At 38.0% G+C, this 19,091-nt stretch overlaps 1 protein-coding gene across 6 annotated transcripts in view; it reads right to left on the reverse strand.

Annotated features, from left to right (window-relative positions):
- The window catches only part of PHF21A (PHD finger protein 21A), a 163,267-nt gene extending 144,409 nt beyond the window's left edge, over positions 1 to 18,858 (reverse strand). For 2 of the 6 annotated variants that reach the window (XM_058161741.1, XM_058161740.1), the window contains exon 1: positions 18,397 to 18,858. The gene's annotated coding sequence lies outside the window, so the exon portion shown is untranslated. Of the gene's footprint in view, positions 1 to 18,039; positions 18,121 to 18,144; positions 18,331 to 18,396 lie in introns of those variants that run through there. The other 4 variants (XM_058161739.1, XM_058161736.1, XM_058161737.1 and 1 more) reach the window with 3 other exon arrangements.
- Between the last annotated feature and the right edge of the window lie 233 nt (positions 18,859 to 19,091).

The raw sequence follows: 19,091 nt of genomic DNA on the forward strand, positions 1-19,091 counted from the left end.
CAACGACGATTCCACTTTCTTGTCCTCTGGATGGAGGGTTTCCTCAGGAGGGCCTGTTAAGGGAAATCCTGGGAGATCAGAGCCACCACTGGGGCATCAATGGTAGGGACTTGAAGTGCCCTAGTAAGCTCAGTCCCCAAGTTGTATAGATGTTTGTCCAAACCACTGGAGTTGTGCCCAGACCCTGGAGAGGTCCACTGTCTCTGCACAATGTCCAGAAATAATCTGGGGGCAGATACCTCCTCTGATTCTATGGAGGATTCCACAAATAGTGAATTTACAGGATCAGCTGACCCCTGTACAAACTCTGGGGGAACCCGAGTAATGCCCACCTTGGTGGAAACCTTATCCTTGTGGAGTAAGGATTTAAATATCTGAAGTTGAAACAACCCCCCAAAGGCAGCTGGTCGTCAGACAGGTCAAAATCCCGAAGCATTTCCTCACCCAACAGGGAAGCCTGACTGGAGGGAGCCTGGGAATAATTCAGATTGTGTTGGAAATTCTGAGGTCTAGGAAATTCAGAGACCACTGATTCTGCTCTCTGCTGCAGCCCTGCTGCAATGCCCTGTCTTATTGCTTCAGAAATCAGGGCCCCCATGCTGGCAGGGATTTGTGGTTCCAAATACTCTTCCGAACGAAGGCCTGCAGCTGTGGGTGTAAAGGTAGCCTCAGCAGAGGAAGCCCTATGCGTCACAGGCTGTACCCAGACAGCTTCTGACTCTGGCACAGCACCCAAGAGCAGCTCACTGTTGCTACAGCATGGCCGAAAGTGTTGGCATCCCAGAATCTTTTCCAGAAAATGCCTCTGGTGGCTCAGCAGACTAGGTCTGTCTGTTATTAACACAACTGCTTGCAATTACTGCAAGTTCAAGTCCCACCAGGCCCAAGGTTGACTCAGCCTTCCATCCTTTATAAGGTAGGTAAAATGAGGACCCAGATTGTTGGGGGCAATAAAAGTTGACTTTGTATATAATATACAAATGGATGAAGACTATTGCTTACCACTGTGTAAGCCGCCCTGAGTCTTCGGAGAAGGGCGGGATATAAATTCAAAAATAAAAAAAAAGTATTTCTCACAGAAAAGTATTGCAGTAACACATGTTTTGCTATACACGTTTATGTATTGGAACAAAACAAAAAAAGGGAGGGAAAAAAAGCAAATTGGACATAATGTCACACAAAACTCCAAAAATGGGCTGGACAAAATTATTGGCACCCTTAACTTAATATTTGGTTGCACACCCTTTGGAAAAAATAACTGAAATCAGTCGCTTCCTATAACCACCAATAAGCTTCTTACACCTCTCAACCGGAATTTTGGACCACTCTTCCTTTGCAAACTGCTCCAGGTCTCTTATTGGAAGGGCGCCTTTTCCCAACAGCAATTTTAAGATCTCTCCACGGGTGTTCAATGGGATTTAGATCTGGACTCATTGCTGGCCACTTCAGAACTCTCTAGCGCTTTGTTGCCAACCATTTCTGGGTGCTTTTTGACGTATGTTTGGGGTCATTGTCCTGCTGGAAGACCCAAGATCTTGGACGCAAACCCAGCTTTCTGACACTGGGCTCTACAGCGACCCAAAATACTTTGGTAATCCTCAGATTTCATGATGCCTTGCACACAGACAAGGCACCCAGTGCCAGAGGTAGCAAAACAACCCCAAAACATCATTGAACCCCACCATATTTCACTGTAGGTACTGTGTTCTTTTCTTTGTAGGCCTCATTCCGTTTTCGGTAAATAATAGAATGATGTGCTTTACCAAAAATCTCTTATCTTGGTCTCATCTGTCCACAAGATGTTTTCCCAGAAGGATTTTGGCTTACTCAAGTACATTTTGGCAAACTGTAGTCTTGCTTTTTTATGTCTCTGTGTAAGCAGTGGGGTCCTCCTGGGTCTCCTGCCATAGCGTTTCATTTCATCTAAATGTCGACGGATAGTTCGCGCTGACACTGATGCTCCCTGAGCCTGCAGGACAGCTTGAATTTCTTTGGAACTTGTTTGGGGCTGCTTATCGATCTAGAGATCTGGAGATGGACTTGTAACCTTGAAATTGTTGATATTTTTCCACAATTTTGGTTCTCAAGTCCTCAGACAGTTCTCTTCTCCTCTTTCTGTTGTCCATGCTTAGTGTGGCACACACAGACACACAATGTAAAAACTAGGTGAACTTCTCTCCTTTTTATCTGCTTTCAGGTGTGATTTTTATATTGCCCACATCTGTTACTTGCCCCAGGTGAATTTAAGGGAGCATCACATGCTTGAAACAATCTTATTTATCCACAATTTTGAAAGGGTGCCAATACTTTTGTCCAGCCCATTTTTGGAGTTTTGTGTGACATTATGTCCAATTTGCTTTTTTTTCCTCCCTTTTTTTGTTTTGTTCCAATACACACAAAGGGAATAAACATGTATATAGCAAAACATGTGTTAATGCAATACTTTTCTGTGAGAAATACTTGATTTTCTGGAAAAATTTCTGGGGTGCCAACACTTTCAGCCATGACTGTAGGAAGATCAGGGACCAGCTCCACTAGTTCATCAGGTGACCATACAGCAGTAAAAGTCCCCTCAAGGGGATCCTCCTCTCTGGGAGGACTGAAGTGACTGGAAGGGAAGATGCCTGCTCCATATCCTGGAGGCTTCAGGCTTTCTTCTCCGCTTCTCTCTGAGCATTTTTAATAGCTCTCTCTATGGCCTTGTGTCTTCGTTCCTCAGCCTTGGAAGACTTCCTATGAAGCTTGCTAGAAGGCTGATGTGCCTTTCTTTTCGAAGGTCTTGCTCCCGAAGGCCCTGCCGGTTGATCCCCCTCTGGGCACATGTGCACTGGGCTACCCACCACACGGATGTTGCATCCCGATGTAGAGGCTGCCATTTTGAATTTAGTTAGACAGACTGGCCTAGAAGGCCTTGCTGCAGAAAAGCCCTTCTAAGCGTTTTTACCCATGGCCCACCTCAATGCGATCCAAGATCTGAGGCTGAGGTTCCCTAGGACCAGCAGTTCGGAGCCAAGCTCATAAGCGCGGCCCTGTGCCGATTGCTCTGGCACCGATGGGAACGAGGCGGAAAAGCTGGCTCACCCCGCTGGCTCACGAGCCCCTGGCTACACAGCAAGCATGAAAATGGTGTGGTATGTGCCTTGTGCTCCAAGGCTTGCGCTGCGCAGCTAGGCTCGTGCGTGCTGCCCTCGCCTCTGTGCGATCCCGCAGCCCATTGTCAGCCAAGGTAGAAAGGCTATAGATATGAGCCCCTGGGTCAGCACCGCGGAGCAAAGGCTCGTGAACGCTGCCCAATCAGACCTGCCAGCTGGCAGTCTGATGCCATCCTCGCGGCCCTCAGCAATTTCATCCAAAGCCCTAGACACTGGAAAAATATTCAAATTCACTCAACCAGCCAAACTGGGAGTTGATGTTTGTCAATGTTATTTCTCTGTAACAGTTGGAAATAGGTAATCAGTAAGGATTGTGAATTTGGGATTTTCATGAGCTGTTAGCCATAATCATCAAAATTATGACAAATCAAGGTGTGAACTATCTTGCTTTGCATGTAATGAGACTATCTCATATATTAGCTTCATCTTTTAAGTTGAAAAGAAGCCTTATCATGTTTTTGAGCTAAGATAAAAGAATGAACAGTTCCTAGTATATTTACTATTGATGACAATTAAAACATTTTCCTTTAATATAGTAAAAAACAGTATTTCTTCAGTCTAATATTCTTACTATCACTTTGTTTTATTTATTGTTTATTCAATTATATATCTTTGTGGTAAGATATATTACTAAAATGAATATTACATCAAGATTAATATATCTTAAAGGGATTCCAATAATAATTCCCATTAGGTATTTTACATAAATAACCGAGTAAATGAGAAAAAATATATGGCAGTCTAAAGTCCCTAAAATTTCTTTAGCTAAATTGTGGCTGATGATGATATGATGATGATGATTTTATCCTATTAGATTTTCAGTATTATCTTTTACCTTTGGGGTTAAAGTTATATTTTATCTTTGACTTTTTTTTTTTACATCTATACAGATATTGAGTCAATTCGATTACTAGACAATTAAATTCCCACATCAGGGATATTTGTTTATGTAATATAGCATTTTTGTTAAATATAGATGAGAAAGTTTTTAATTATTTGTAGATCCATTATGTAAGGGGAGGGAAATTATTAGATTTTTTTTAATATATCTTTCAGTATTTAGCTGGAGTGGATTTTTTATAATAATAATAATAATAATAATAATAATAATATTATTATTTTAATTTGTATACCGCCCTTCTCCCGAAGGACTCAGGGTGGTTTACAGCCACAATAAAATACAAAAAAACAACACATACAATGCTAAAAACAAACATTAAAAAACTTATTCAATTGGCCCCATTTACAATATCAACCCTGTAAAATTAATAAAAATTTAAACCCATAAAAATCAATTAAAAATTTAAAAAAATTCAAGCCAGTCCAGCAAGAAGAAATAAAGAAGTTTTAAGTTTGCGGCGAAAGGTCCGAAGGTCTGGTAGTTGTCGAAGTCCAGGGGGAAGTTCGTTCCACAGGGTAGGAGTCCCCACAGAGAAGGCCCTTCCCCTGGGGGCCGCCAGTCGACATTGCTTGGCTGACAGCACCCTAAGGAGTCCCTCTCTGTGAGAACGCACCGGTCGCTGGGAGATAGAAGATGGCAGTAGACGGTCCCGTAAATATCCCGGTCCTAAGCCATGGAGCACTTTGAAGGTGGTCACCAATACCTTGAAGTGCACCCGGAAGACAACAGGCAGCCAGTGCAGTCTGCGCAGGATGGGTGTTACATGGGAGCTCCAAGCTGCTCCCTCAATCACCCGCGCAGCTGCATTCTGGACTAACTGGAGTCTTCGGGTGCTCTTCAAGGGGAGCCCCATGTAGAGAGCGTTGCAGTAGTCCAAGCGAGAGGTAACGAGAGCATGAGTGACCGTGCGTAGGGCATCCTGGTCCAGGAAGGGGTGCAACTGGCGAATCAGGCGAACCTGATAAAAAGCTCTCCCGGAGACGGTCGTTAAATGGTCTTCAAAGGACAACTGCCCATCCAGGAGAACGCCCAAGTTGCGCACCCTTTCCATCAGGGCCAATGACTCGCCCCCAACAGTCAGCCGCAGCTGCAGCTGACTGTACCGGGGTGCCAGCATCCACAGCCACTCCGTCTTGGAGGGATTAAGCTTGAGCCTGTTCCTCCCCATCCAGACCCGTACGGCTTCTAGACACCGGGACAGTACTTCGATAGCTTTGTTGGGGTGGCCTGGGGTGGAAAAGTACAGCTGCATATCATCAGCGTACAGTTGGTACCTCACCCCAAAACCACTGATGATCTCGCCCAGCGGCTTCATATAGATGTTGAACAGGAGAGGCGAGAGAATCGACCCCTGCGGCCCCCCACACATGAGGCGCCTTGGGGTCGATCTCTGCCCCCCTGTCAACACCCTCTGCGTCCGGTCAGAGAGGTAGGAGGAGAACCACCGATAAACGGTGCCTCCCACTCCCAAACCCTCCAGCTGGCGCAGCAGGATACTATGGTCAATGGTATCGAAAGCCGCTGAGAGGTCTAATAGGACCAGGGCAGAGGAGTAACCCTTGTCCCTGGCCCTCCAGAGATCATCAACCAACGCGACCAAAGCCGTCTCCGTACTGTATCCGGGACGAAAGCCGGACTGGAACGGGTCTAGATAGACAGTTTCATCCAGGTACTGAGGTAATTGACGTGCCACCGCACTCTCTACAACCTTCGCCGTAAAGTGAAGGTTGGAGACTGGACGGTAATTTCCTAAAACAGCTGAGTCCAGGGAAGGCTTCTTGAGGAGGGGTCTCATCACCGCCTCTTTCAAGGCAGCGGGAAAGACCCCCTCCTGCAAAGAAGCATTTGTAATCCCCCGGAGCCAGCCTCGTGTCACCTCCTGCATGGCCAGCACCAACCAGGAGGGGCACGGGTCCAGTAAACATGTGGTGGCATTCAACCTCCCCAGTCCATGTCCTCGGGAGTCACAGGGTCAAAACTATCCCAAACAGTCTCAACAAGACAGGTCTCGAACCTCTCGCCTGGATCTACCCAATTTTGATCCAATCCATCCCGAAGCTGAACGATTTTATCATATAGATAACCGCTAAACTCCTCGGCACGCCCTTGTAATGGGTCCTCCCGCCTCTCCTGTTGAAGGAGAGAGCGGGTCACCCGAAACAGGGCGGCCGGGCGGTTATCTGCCGACGCAATGAGGGAGGAAACGTAAGGTTTCGCATCCCTCAATGCCACTAGGTAGGTCCTACTATAGGACGTTAAACATAATATATAACATATATAACGTTAAACATAAGGTAGGACCTACCTTATGTTTAACGTTAGATATATTTAATATACTTTTTTTTCTTTGAAGAATGGAATGTTCAATTTTGAAAAACCAATGGTCAAGGACAGTGGTTCTCAAGCTTTTATTCACCACGGACCCCCTTTAAATACCTTTTGTGGCCACAAACCACCAAGACATAACTCAAGATTTAAATTATAACATTTTTTCAATCCTTCACAGACCCCCTGTAACAACATCACCCCCTCCCAGGGGTCCATAGACCACAGGTTGAGAACGACTGGCTTAAGGTTAAAGATAAATTTCTTACGATTTAAAAAAAGAAATAAATTCCTCATAAAACTTTGTGTCAGAGCCTTCAACGATTATTGAAGAAGGAATGGAAACTAGATTACTTATCTTGGCAATGTAAGAAATGTGAAGGCTCTTTAGCCCATATTATATATATATTAATATATTATTGGGAAGAAATATTATAGATAAGGATCTTAACGAGAGATTGAATTGTATTTCTAAGTATGGAATTTATTTTATGAAGAGCTTGGTTTTATTGAGCCTAGAGTAAGGAAGGTAATTTCACATAATTAGAAAGATATGTCTTGATTTTAAGGAATGGATCCACGATATAAATTTATTATCTACTTTTGAAATATCTCTATGTTAAAAGCGAGATGACACAAGAAGTTGCAACAAAGTTTAACAATTAGCTTAATAATTGATTAATTTTTATTATATAAAAATTATAATTTTTGTTTATCAGGGTGGATAAAAATTGATTTTAAAAAATTTAAAAAATCAGATTTTTTAAAATTTAAACCGGATTTTTTTTATCAAATTTATTTTAATAAAATGCTTTTGGAGTAAAAATCTATCTAAAAATAGTTTTCTATTTAAGATACATTAATAATTTAGTTTATTCAGCCTGAAATGGAGCTTAGTTATGTCGCTAATATAAATTGTATATTCTGCAATATTGGGACTGTCGGTGAGTCAACAGCGGATCAGAGGAGGAGTCTCTGTGGGATACAGATGACAGTTGCTCTTTAAAAATTATGATTAGATTTAAATCAAGCCTTTTTAGTAGTAATTTAAATCATGATATAAATCGTGATTTAAATCAAATCCATCCTGACTATTATATAGATTCCTATTAAGCTTTTCTTCCTCTTTGTCGTATTTACTTCATTTTACATATCTGTGTTTTTACTTAAAGAATCTTCAAAACGGCCAATATACATTAAAAAAGAAACCTTTAAAAATGTCATTCCAAAACATGAAGCTTTATATTGACTTAATATAAATACATACAGAACAAGGAATTTATTACACCAAATGTGATCCAGCAATCAGTGTTCACTATGTTACTAAGCTGAAAACAATTATTTCTCAGTGTGAACCCTCTATAAGCTAAGCAAAATTCTATATCCATTAACAAATACATACACTAATTTGCAAATATTTTTTACATTACATTAACATAATTATTATCTTTGATATTTGAAAAATGTTAAACTATAATTTTTTGCTATAAATTTATAAAGTGGCCTTTATAAACTGCTTTCCTCAAAGATTCTAAAAACAAAACTACATCTCAAGTTTAGTTCAATGCATTGTCCAATTATTATAATAATCATTCTGCAATATGAACTAAAAATCAGTAAGGAAAGAAACTAAACAATACTCATTTAAAACAGTAGGAAGGGGACTCTGAATTAGCAATGTGCAAAACTTTTGAATACAACAAATTCAAAGTAACCTATTTCAAATGAGATACAACTGGGGGCAAAGTAACCTGTCTTAAATGGAGATTTTTTCCCAGATCAAAACAACTATTCTGAATGTAAGATACAGTCTGCACCCAAAGAGCTCCAAAATACTTGAAACAGCCCATTTTGCATTTGAACTGGATGTTTTGCAGCTGATTCACTTCAAAATATTTTACATTCAAGCTCTGAACCATCATACTCAGCATCCAATCACCAATAGCCATGCTGGGTGATGCTATTGGGAACTGAAATTCAAATTCCTTCCATCTCTGTTCCAATCCATGATTACTATATATTCAGAAAATCAACCATAATTTAGGTATTAATTTATGGTTAAGCCAAAAATGGCAATGTAAGCATTCCTAGAAAGAAAATTTATTATTTTGTTTATTATTACTATTTCTTGGCCATAGTTCCTAAAAGAAATTCCCAATGTAAAGGTAGTGCACAACTTATGATCAAAATTTCCACTGCTAGCAAGACAATTGTTAAGTGATTTTTCACCCCATTTTACAACCTTTGTTGCCACAGTTGTTAAGTGAATCATTGCAGTTGTTAAGTTAGCAACAGTGAATCTAGCTTCTTCATCGACTTTGCTTGTCAAAAGGTCACAAAAGATGATCACATGATTACCACAACTGTCATAAATACATGCTAGTTGCCAAGAATCCTAATTTTCATTATGTGACCACCGGGATGCTACAATGGACATTAAGTGTAAAAAACAATCATAAGTCACTTTTTTCAATGCTGCTGTAACATCAAATAGTCGCTGAATGAAATAGTTATAAATCGAGAATTACATGTTCAACAAATAATGAAATTTGATAGAGATAGGCAGAGAAAATACAGGTAGTCCTCAACCTGCTCCTACAATTAGGACCGGCAACAGTGAAAGTGGTTAAGCGAAGTGGTCGCTAGGTGAAACTGCAACTATGCTTATGATCTTTTGTTTTCCTTTGCTTTTCAGACCTACAAAGGTCATAAATGCAAGAACTGGTCATAGAGTTATTTTTTCAACATTGCAACTAAACAAGGCAATCGCTAAACAAAGAATATGTGTAAGCACAAAATTACATTTATTCTATGGATGTATAGATGTTATTATCTGTGTTACTATAAATATGTGGCTTTTAAGTTTAAGACCCACTAAAAGTCTGCATTCTCTTTTACTTCACAGCATTCTCAAATATAGAGTTTTTAAGAGTTCAAGTGGAGAGCCATATGTGTTAGAGAGGGAAAGCCCAGAAAGCAAGAGTGTTGGCCGCAAATATAAAGGAGAAAAGTTAAAGAGGCTATTTTCAAATATTAAAAAACATTAACTATAAGGGTTACAAAAAGCTGGAAGCATTTTTCTGCCAGGGTCCTAAATACCAGCATGTTTTTCTAGTCAGATAAATATGAAAATATATTTTATTTTGTCCATTATTTCATAATTGAAAATTTAAAGTAGTTAAACCATAATCAGTTTTGCTGGTACTGAAAAAACAGTGCACCAATGCAAAGTAAATTAAAGTTTCCATATAATGCTATTTTACTTTTATAGAAGTAATAAAAACACTTTCTGTATCAATAAAGCAAGTTTAAACATCCAGTCATTTGTGTTTAAATCTCATCTCATTTGTGATAGACGAGAGTATTAACCCATTATACTGTTACAGATAGGTGAAGAATCTGTGTCACCTCCTTATCAATAGAAGCTAAATATGGTCACAGATCTTTCTATGTGAATCTCTTTTCTATCCCAAACATGTTTTATCTCTGTTTGTATGTTTAAGTGTGGAATTATCTACATACTATACCTGCCATCACTGAAATCAAGCTAAATGAAGGATCAATAACATAACACCCAAATGACAAGTGTTGTGTATACATCCAGAATCAAGCATGTAAATCATACCATACAGTTTTAATCCAAAATCTGTGTAGGGAGATTCTTCAAACAACACAGACAATGAGAATTCAACAATTCAATTAGTGGATAAAACTGAACAAAAATACCATAACGGCTTAGGCATATATTCATATAGTTTTCTGTACAAACACAACTGTTATATATTCATATAGTTTTCATACAAACACAACTGTTTGTATGAAAAGGGAGAACTAAGGCCAGTTAATTAAGTTAACTATAATTAAAGAGTATTCAGAAGTACCCATAACAATTAAAAGTTACCCTACCACCACAGCAGCCCTCCAATCTTGATTGAGAGCTTTGCATCTTCAAGGGAGAGAGGTCCTCAGGGGTTTCACATTTTATTTTGAGTAGAACATTATTTCTTAAAGCATTTTACAACTTGAAAATGTTTACTTTCCACATAGGGAGTGAAGATAGTGACATGCCCAATAGAACAATGTGGCTTGTTTTATGGCAAAACCAGGGGTCCATGAAAACGACACCCAAATTCCTACCCTTCAGTTTGCTGCTTTCTTTGCACACATTTTAGCAAACTTTATAACTACCTGTTCTAAAGGAGCAAAAATCAAAGCAATTAAAAGATTGATTCTAAAATTCCAATGTTTCCAAATTCACATGTATACTTACATTTAGGGGTGCAAGGGCTTGCCTTCAACCGTATTTATATAGATGATACATCATCAAATCAATAAAATATATCAAAATATGAATTAGCTCAAAGAGACATTATCTTTTCCAAACAGTGCTAGGTAATTATAATTAACAGTAACAGTTTAGCTTTAAATTTTTATCACTGCCACTTTTATCACATTTACTAAATGAAAAGTGGATCATAAACAACTACATTCTGGAATTTTCTACTTTTAAAATGCAATTATTTTAAAATAATTCACAACATAATGACTACGTGCCAGAATATAGTCCACATGACATGTGGATGCAGTCAGATGTCCTTTTATTTTCCTCTCCTTATACCCAGCTTAATCTGATCCAAATTTGAGATGAGGATAGCAAAAAAAGACAAATCATTTAATCCTGCACCTATTTGATGAATAAAATTCTGAGAATACCATTTAGAGTCAATTGGGGAGCTGTATGGAATGGAAATTTTAAAATCAGCATCATAATTCCTAGTAAATTCAGAAGTCTATACAATTCTATATGCTTGCTCTAAATCAAAGTTTTCATGTACTAAAATATAAAATATCCCCATAAAAGTAATTTCTAAGTAATCTTATATCTCTATGAAAATAAACATTTTAGCACAGCAACTACACTTTGACTGTTTCATCAAATATTTCAACTGATATATTATGTACATTGTAGTATACTTATATTAAATTATATAATGATATATTGCCATTGATGAATTTGAAAATCATGTAACATACGAAGTCTCAGTTTCATTTATTAGGATAGAAATTTCTTCAATTTAAAGTGTTTTGGTAAACATATCAATTACATAACTTAAAACATGTATCTTAAAGACACATATTGCTCTAATGCTAAAAACCATTTGCTTAAATTTGTCTTCCCCCTTCATCAAATGTTAAATACAAACCTGTATTTTTTCCAACAAAAAGTCATCTTGAAGCATTTACTATGAAATTTAAGAAAGGAAAAAATTTTTAAATGATTTCTTTAAGATGACAACATCTTAAATGTATCCATCTATTTAAAATAACCTCCTTAGAGGTAGCGAAGAACCTAGAAACAATTTATGACAATTTATATTCAAAAGGATGATACAGTTGTCACAGCATTTCACTATAGTGGCAATACTTAATAAAACTCCAGCATCTAAACAATTATTTGGCAAAAAGAAGAGCAGTCTATAAAGTTTTGGAACATGGGAAGTACATAATAGTACATTGCAACAGTATAATATGCAAAGCTGTTAAAAGTATAAGAGAGACATTCTACTGCACTTTCCTCTGTAGGCAGCAGAAGTATTGATGAAGCCTGCAGATGCAGCAACAGAACTGTCCATAAAAAGCCAAGACAGCTGTTGCCATGGCTACTATAAGTCAGTTTATCAGAAAAAAATATTGTGATTACTCAGAAGTTTGGGTTTAAAAGATCCTTAAGCTTGGATGGCTAATTGACTGAGAAGATCAACTATGATTTTGCATCCAAATATATTGTCTTCAAATAGCCATGGTTAACAATACTAGGATGCACAGCAGGAGGGGAAAAGAATGAATCAATGCCTTTCTGCTAGTGCTCTTCAAGTACTAACAGTTTGTGTTCCATATGCGGTCAAAAAACAAAACACACACCATATTTTCAGTTTATGAGGGTTGATGATTTTTTAAAATATATATATATATAGCCCTACTGACAAGAGTCAAAAAGAGTGATCAGACTGTAAGGCCTCATATTTTTTCATTTTACCACTTACACATTTCATCTTTTCTCACTGTTTTCCTATTCAGTGCAACAAGAGAGGCTTTAAAATCCAATTCTATTTTCATGGTGAGAACTATTTTATTTCACTGAAAGGGTAGAAATTAAACTTTCCTCGGTTGCTAATACCTTGCTTGTTCTACCATCAATAGACAGAAGTGTAGCATTAGAAGTTAAATGGGAAGGTAGCAATGGTTAACATCAGCAAATCAGATGCAAACTGTGTTGATAAGCAATACAAAAGTCACTATGGATCCCAATCAAGAAGATCTAAGCAGAATTCCGTATACTATATATTACTAGTTTTCCGTTTGCTCCATATACATTTCCCAACCCCATTCTACAGTTGCTAATGTCTTCTATCTTATAGAGAAGATTTGGGGAACACACTGACAAGGGCCTGGTGCATTCTTCTGGACTGCATATCTATGTTGACGACAACAAATACTGCAACTATTATCTGTTTAGACTGATAAAATATTGGTTTTGTCCTGAGCAATTAAAACAGAGATTGTATGGAATAAGTTTCCAACCAGTGAAGCATTTGTGTAAATGCATGTTTACTGTCCACTCTGAGTTAACTTGAATATACTACATATTATAATCCTAAAATTCCAGCTTTCATTTCCATCATGAGATGAATTCTGGTTTTAGATAATCACTGCCAGAGTTGATTGTAGAAGGTAATGAGTAAAGTATTAAAAAGGAGACCACTCTTCACATTTTCAAAGTTGTGTATCCTATAACAACAACCTATGCAAAATCACAGTACTAATGTATCAAATAATTACTCTGCATTTTTAAAAAAACTTTCAAAATTTGATCAATATAATGTAACAATTAAGTTGTATCTGTTCTAAATATAAATAAGGTTTATAAATGCAGTTATTTCTATATAGATCTCAAGTTCTTTTAAAAGTTTGAAATCTTACATTTAAGCCATTTCCCAGTTTTTCGTTTTAAAGAAATAATGCAAAATTCACGTTTTAGAACATATGACAAGAATAAATATTAAAATGTTCACTTTATATTTAAATATTAAAATGTTCACTTTATATTTATTCATTAAGCATTTCTATGTTGCCAATATCAAAAACAAATCTAGGCAACTCACATAGTAAAAACACAATATAATGTCCCATAAAAACACTACAAGAATTGAAAGAAAATAAAAATATGACACCAAGTGAAATGAGATGGTAAATTCTCAGAAACACCTAGGTCCTCAAAAACTTGCAAAAACACAGCAAAGAGGTTTTTCTTCTTAAAAGATTCCCCATGAATGACACAAGTTAACAACCAGAGGATTTTTAAATACCATAGCTACCGAAGGAATTGTTTGTGAGCATCTTTTCAAATATCCATGGATTTATAAACGAATTAAAGTAAGTTTAATTCTTCAAATACTTTACTAAAATATTTGTGAGCAATAATAAACATTAATAAAATACCAAGATAAATAAAATCTATAATACTTATATAAGTTTAATAGTAAAGAAGCCAGTTATGGTGCCTAGCCTAATATCCAAAGCAGTAAGAAAATAACTTGGGAATTTCTTTCTCTGACATATTTGCAGTCAATATATTCCTACCACATACTCAATTATCTGCAAACACATCACTCTCTAAGTATCTACACAACTTAAAATATAAAATACTTTCAGCTAGACAAATTACCAGTAATCAATTATTTCTCCTTGCGATTAATTTCTGGACCACCTCTCTCAACCACCTCTCTCAACCTATCACATGGATTCTCACAAAAAGGGCCTGCGACTATATCCTGTGATATGGAATTATATGGATATAATTTCCTGGCCTTCAAAAAATACCTCCTCTCAAAACATGGCTTTTCCATAGAGCTAATGCTGTGAAGGCTACCACCTACAGTCTACAAAAATGGGGAACATAAACAGCATTATGTAAATAAATAAAAATCTTTACCCCAAAATACCTTAATCCTTTAAATTATCGATTTATGTCAGATCATATTAGTTCAACTTCTGAACTTCATTAACTGTATATAAAATGTGAAACTTGAACGAATGAAGAAGCAGTGGTCTATACGTGTCTACTCAGAAATTATTACCATTGATTTTCAGCAGACTTCCAGTTAAGTACATAGTTTAATAATTTTTTTAATTAGGATTAATATGGAATGGAATAAGCTACGCAAAGTAATACCCTGAATATTTAACTTCCCAATAAATTTTAGTGCTGAAATCTATTCCAAAAATACTAAACAAATTCACCCCAATATAAATGCTCTATAGGTGCCTTACAATTGGTGCTTAGAAAAATTTTCCTCCATATGTATGTGAAGGAAACAGTAAAACTTTGCTTTAGTATTATATTCTGTTATTAATGCTACAGTATAAGAAATATATGATCCAAAAATGCAACGAAACTTTTTCCATACAGAATTAAGTTAACAAAAGAAAAAACTTCACCTGAACTTATATTCAAGTTGCATTATTTCAATTAAATTTTAAGCATGCAATTAAATCTGATCCCCCTAAAATTAAAGTAAGTTTTAGAGATGAGTTACTTCAAAATAATTATGGAAATTTAAGAACTTTTGTTTTTACAAGAAATATTGAAGTCTTATGCAGTACCAAAAATGTTAAGTGTTTCAATATCAAACTAACTTGTTATAATACTGAAAGAGAAAATAAACTGATTCTACACTTAACTATTGTTTCAAATATAGTCTAGATCTGTTTCTCTTAATTGATGCTCCAAATCTGTTGGAGTTCAACAGACTTAATACCTCAATGGGAATGGCCAGTGGAAGTCAGGTCTAACTAGTCTAGGGGAAACTGTTCTTGAAAACATATCTCAATATTGATACCAAATATCACATACATTTGTATTTGCAGTGCAAAAATACTGTGTTTTTCTTTTATTACACTGTAATAAAATGTAATAATTCATTATATTTAATTTGGAAGAATATAAACAAAAAAGACAGAAGAAAGTCTGTCTCAGTTTCCTTGCATTTAAAACATGTCTACTCAGAAGACCAACCAAAGCTTATATAGAAGTACAGCCTTAAGGAAGTAAACAATTTGATCAGTTTTGAAGGCCATCATATGTAAGTAGTAAAACAGAACATACCCTAAATCAAGATACACTTCTGTTTAAAAAGTACATCTTCAATACTTTATATTAGAGAAATGTCAAGATAGCCTTCGCCCCTTATTTCCCATAAATACCCAAACTTAGACCAGTAGTCTAAGTTTTTGGCAGTTATTATACCAACCAAAAGAATAAAACTTGACAGCTTCCCCAGCAAACGGTCCATTTTTAAAAAGCATAATAATGTACTATTTCCATTTCTCCAGACTACTATATCCACTACTGTAGAAGAGATCAGAGAAGTTAAGCCTGAATTTGTTATTTAAGAACAATTATATATGCTACTACAATGTATTTTATTACTTTAGAGATAATACTTTCCAAAGTTTCTGACCAACTTACATTACTCAAATCCATAGTAAGAATTAGAATTGTGAGGAAATTCTTAGAATGTGAAAAAATAAATAGTGCTTTTACTTAAAATTCTTAATAACCATTTATATAGTAAGACAATATTTTGTGAAAAGTATTTTTAAATATATATATAAAATATATTCAAAGTTAGAGATTTGCAAAGTTCCTCACATGTTTAGCAAGATCACTAGTGTTTATGGCAGCTAACTTCTGTTTCCTCTGAAATACCAGCATGTTAAACAAGACTTTCAATCCATTTCATCTTACTTTCCATAAGAAAAGAACATTTAATATTCACTAATATACTCAGATTGTAGAGGTCACTATACTTAGGCCATTAGAAAACAAAAAACAAAAAAGGAAAGAAATAGTTGGAAAGTGAAACCAGACAAGTTCTGCCAAAGGAAATGATAAATAAAATGCAAGCAGTTCTATGAAAATGAGTTCCTAAAACTCTTATTCTCTTTCTATAAAACCTTCTGGAGTCAAACTTTTTATTTCAAAAAGGTTGAAATTCCAAAAATACAATAGACATTTGTTTAAGATTGGACAGTATGTATGGCAAAATACTGGAATGTGATATTACAGAATCATATGTATTTTGAAAATTGTTAATAATGCTTGCCCTAAAGCTGTTGCTATTCTTTAGTGTTACAGAATAATAGTATTTCAATAATAATGAGTGCAACTGCACTTTTCCTGAATACTGTATTATAATACTAAATAATTTACTCTGATTTGCATGCCTAGGTTTACAAATTTCAAATCTAATGTTATTCAGTGGAAAAACACATAACTTTATCATTATATTTAGAATTTCCTACCTCATATTTATACTATGTTTTGTATGAAAGAGTCTTAACTTTTAAAGATAACATCCTTATTGAAAATATATCTGAAAAACCCAATCTCAACAGCCAAGATCTCTGTACCATAATCAAGAACACAGATTTCACTAAGTATTAATTCGTCAAAGTGTACAAATCATTACTTAGAGAAGTTTCTTACAAACATGACATAGTAAATGGCAATAGCACATTTATTTGGGAGTTTGTTTTCACTAATTTTACTAACAATTTATTCTCCACATAAATGTGTCATTTAAAATAAGGACTTATAACCTGAAATTTAAATGGAATGACATCCTCACACCTTTCAGAACATCCTTGTCACTGGCAAACCTCTTCATTACAGTATCCCAAAAGCATCACAGATAAATGCATACTGATCATAAAGCCTCATTTTCTGTCACTTGGTTTAATTGTGTTGATCTAATTCATTTTTATATCCACAACAAAAAGTATCAATTGTTTAATCCTGAAACTAACAACTGAACTGCAGACATGTAAAGTGGGGGAGGGACAGAATCCCATCTGTAGTAAGCTCGGAATAACAAAGAAACAAACACATAGAAAAGTAACAAGATACACATGCACAAAACAACCAGACCAAATGGCAGTCCCACATACACCCCCTACTCTTTGTACCTAACACAAGAGAAATGGGAGGAAAAAGAGAGGGAGAAGAGAGAAAAGGGTACACATCTCCAGTCTCTGCAAACATGTGCCAGAGCAGGAGTGTGAAATCCCAAAGGTGTCCTTGCACTGAGCTTTGTATCCATGCAAAATGGGCTGCCCCAGGGTGAGGGGGGCAAGAGAGACTTCAGAATAACAAGTTGCTGAAGAAACGGAATTTTCCCAGCACTACTCGGGCTACCAAGACAAATTAAAAGGCAAAGGGGGGGGAAGAGAAGAGAGGGGGGGGAAAAAAGAATAAGGGAGGAGAGCAAAAACCGCCGCCGCAGCAGCTTTACTACGAAAGCCTCGATCATCAAAGCAGGAGCATCTTCAAGGTAATAAAACTTCCTCGGCGGCAGCATCAGGGAAGAAGAAAATGAACCCCACGGAAAAACGGCCTAGAAAAAAGATCATCCTGGGGAGGAGGAATGGGGGGGAATCGTCCTCTTCCCTTCCCCTCTCTTTGCAAAATGTGTCATTTCTCTCCCCCCCCCTCCCCACAACACTCTCTCTCTCTCTCTCTCTCCAATGTGTCACCTAACCCCTCCCGCTCCACCACCAGCACCACCACCACCTCCTCCTCCTCCTCTCACAGAAACTTACTTCAATCCTCACAGGTGACAGAGAAAGGACATGCCCCCTTCCCGCATCCCTAGGCATTATACCTCCGGGTGAGGGAGAGGAGGAGGGGGGCGGCGGGTGAATTACCCTGAAGTTGTGGTTCCTCATCTCCAAGTTGGCTCCGGAGTCTTCCATGGTGGACTCCCTCCTCCCAGCGCGCACCCACACACCATCCACCCTTTTTCCTCTCTTTCTCCCCCCCCCCACCACCCCTCGAAACTCCCGAGGCAGGCAACAGAGGACCGGGGGGTGGGGGGTGGGAAGAGAGGGGGGGGAGAGAAAGAAAGAGGAAAGAGGGGAGGGGGGAGAGAGAATATCCAAAAAGGTGGGATACTACACCCTGCTGGTGGTGGTGATGTTGCCGCCGAGGTGGTCTGGCTGGGGTCCCCCTGGCAGGACCTCTCTTTGAGGGGGAAAGGAGTCCTCTTCATAGGGAGAAGGCGGTGCAGCTGCTCCTCTGGGCCTCCCTGTCCCCCTCTTCTTGGCTCCTCTCTCTCTCTCCTCCTCCTCTCACTTTCTTTAATCTAAGCTGGGAGTGGAAGATGGTTGGTTGGTTGCTCCCTCCTCCTCCTCCTCCTCCTCCTCCTGCTTTTCTCTTCTCTCTCTCTCTCCTCTGAGGGGTCCTTTTCCTTCCCCTTTCCCAGGGGGGCTCCTCCTGCAGAGGGGAGGAGGGGACAGGCAGGAAGAAAGGAACGAAGCAGAAGAGGCGCAGAAGAAGAGAAACTGTGACACAAAAACAAGCCGAGAAGCTGAACTCTTCTTCAATCCCATTCACCCGGCCCGGCCGCAGCACCCGCACGCCTGAATCCCTCCGCCACCGGCCCTCCGTTTTTTTTTTTTTCCCCTCTCTCTCCCTGCTTTGCTTTGCTTTGCTTTGCTTTGCTTTGCTTTTGCCTGGCCTGCCAGCGGCGCGCGCTCCTGACTCCCTCGCTTGCCCGCGCGCCCCCGACACAACTCTCTCGCACACAAACGCGGCTTACTTCGGCCGCTCTCCGAAGCGAAGAAGGAGCCGAGGTTTTGGGGACAAAAGCGGA

The sequence above is a fragment of the Ahaetulla prasina genome, chromosome 1 (genome assembly GCF_028640845.1).
Source record: "Ahaetulla prasina isolate Xishuangbanna chromosome 1, ASM2864084v1, whole genome shotgun sequence".
Classification (NCBI taxonomy): domain Eukaryota; kingdom Metazoa; phylum Chordata; class Lepidosauria; order Squamata; family Colubridae; genus Ahaetulla; species Ahaetulla prasina.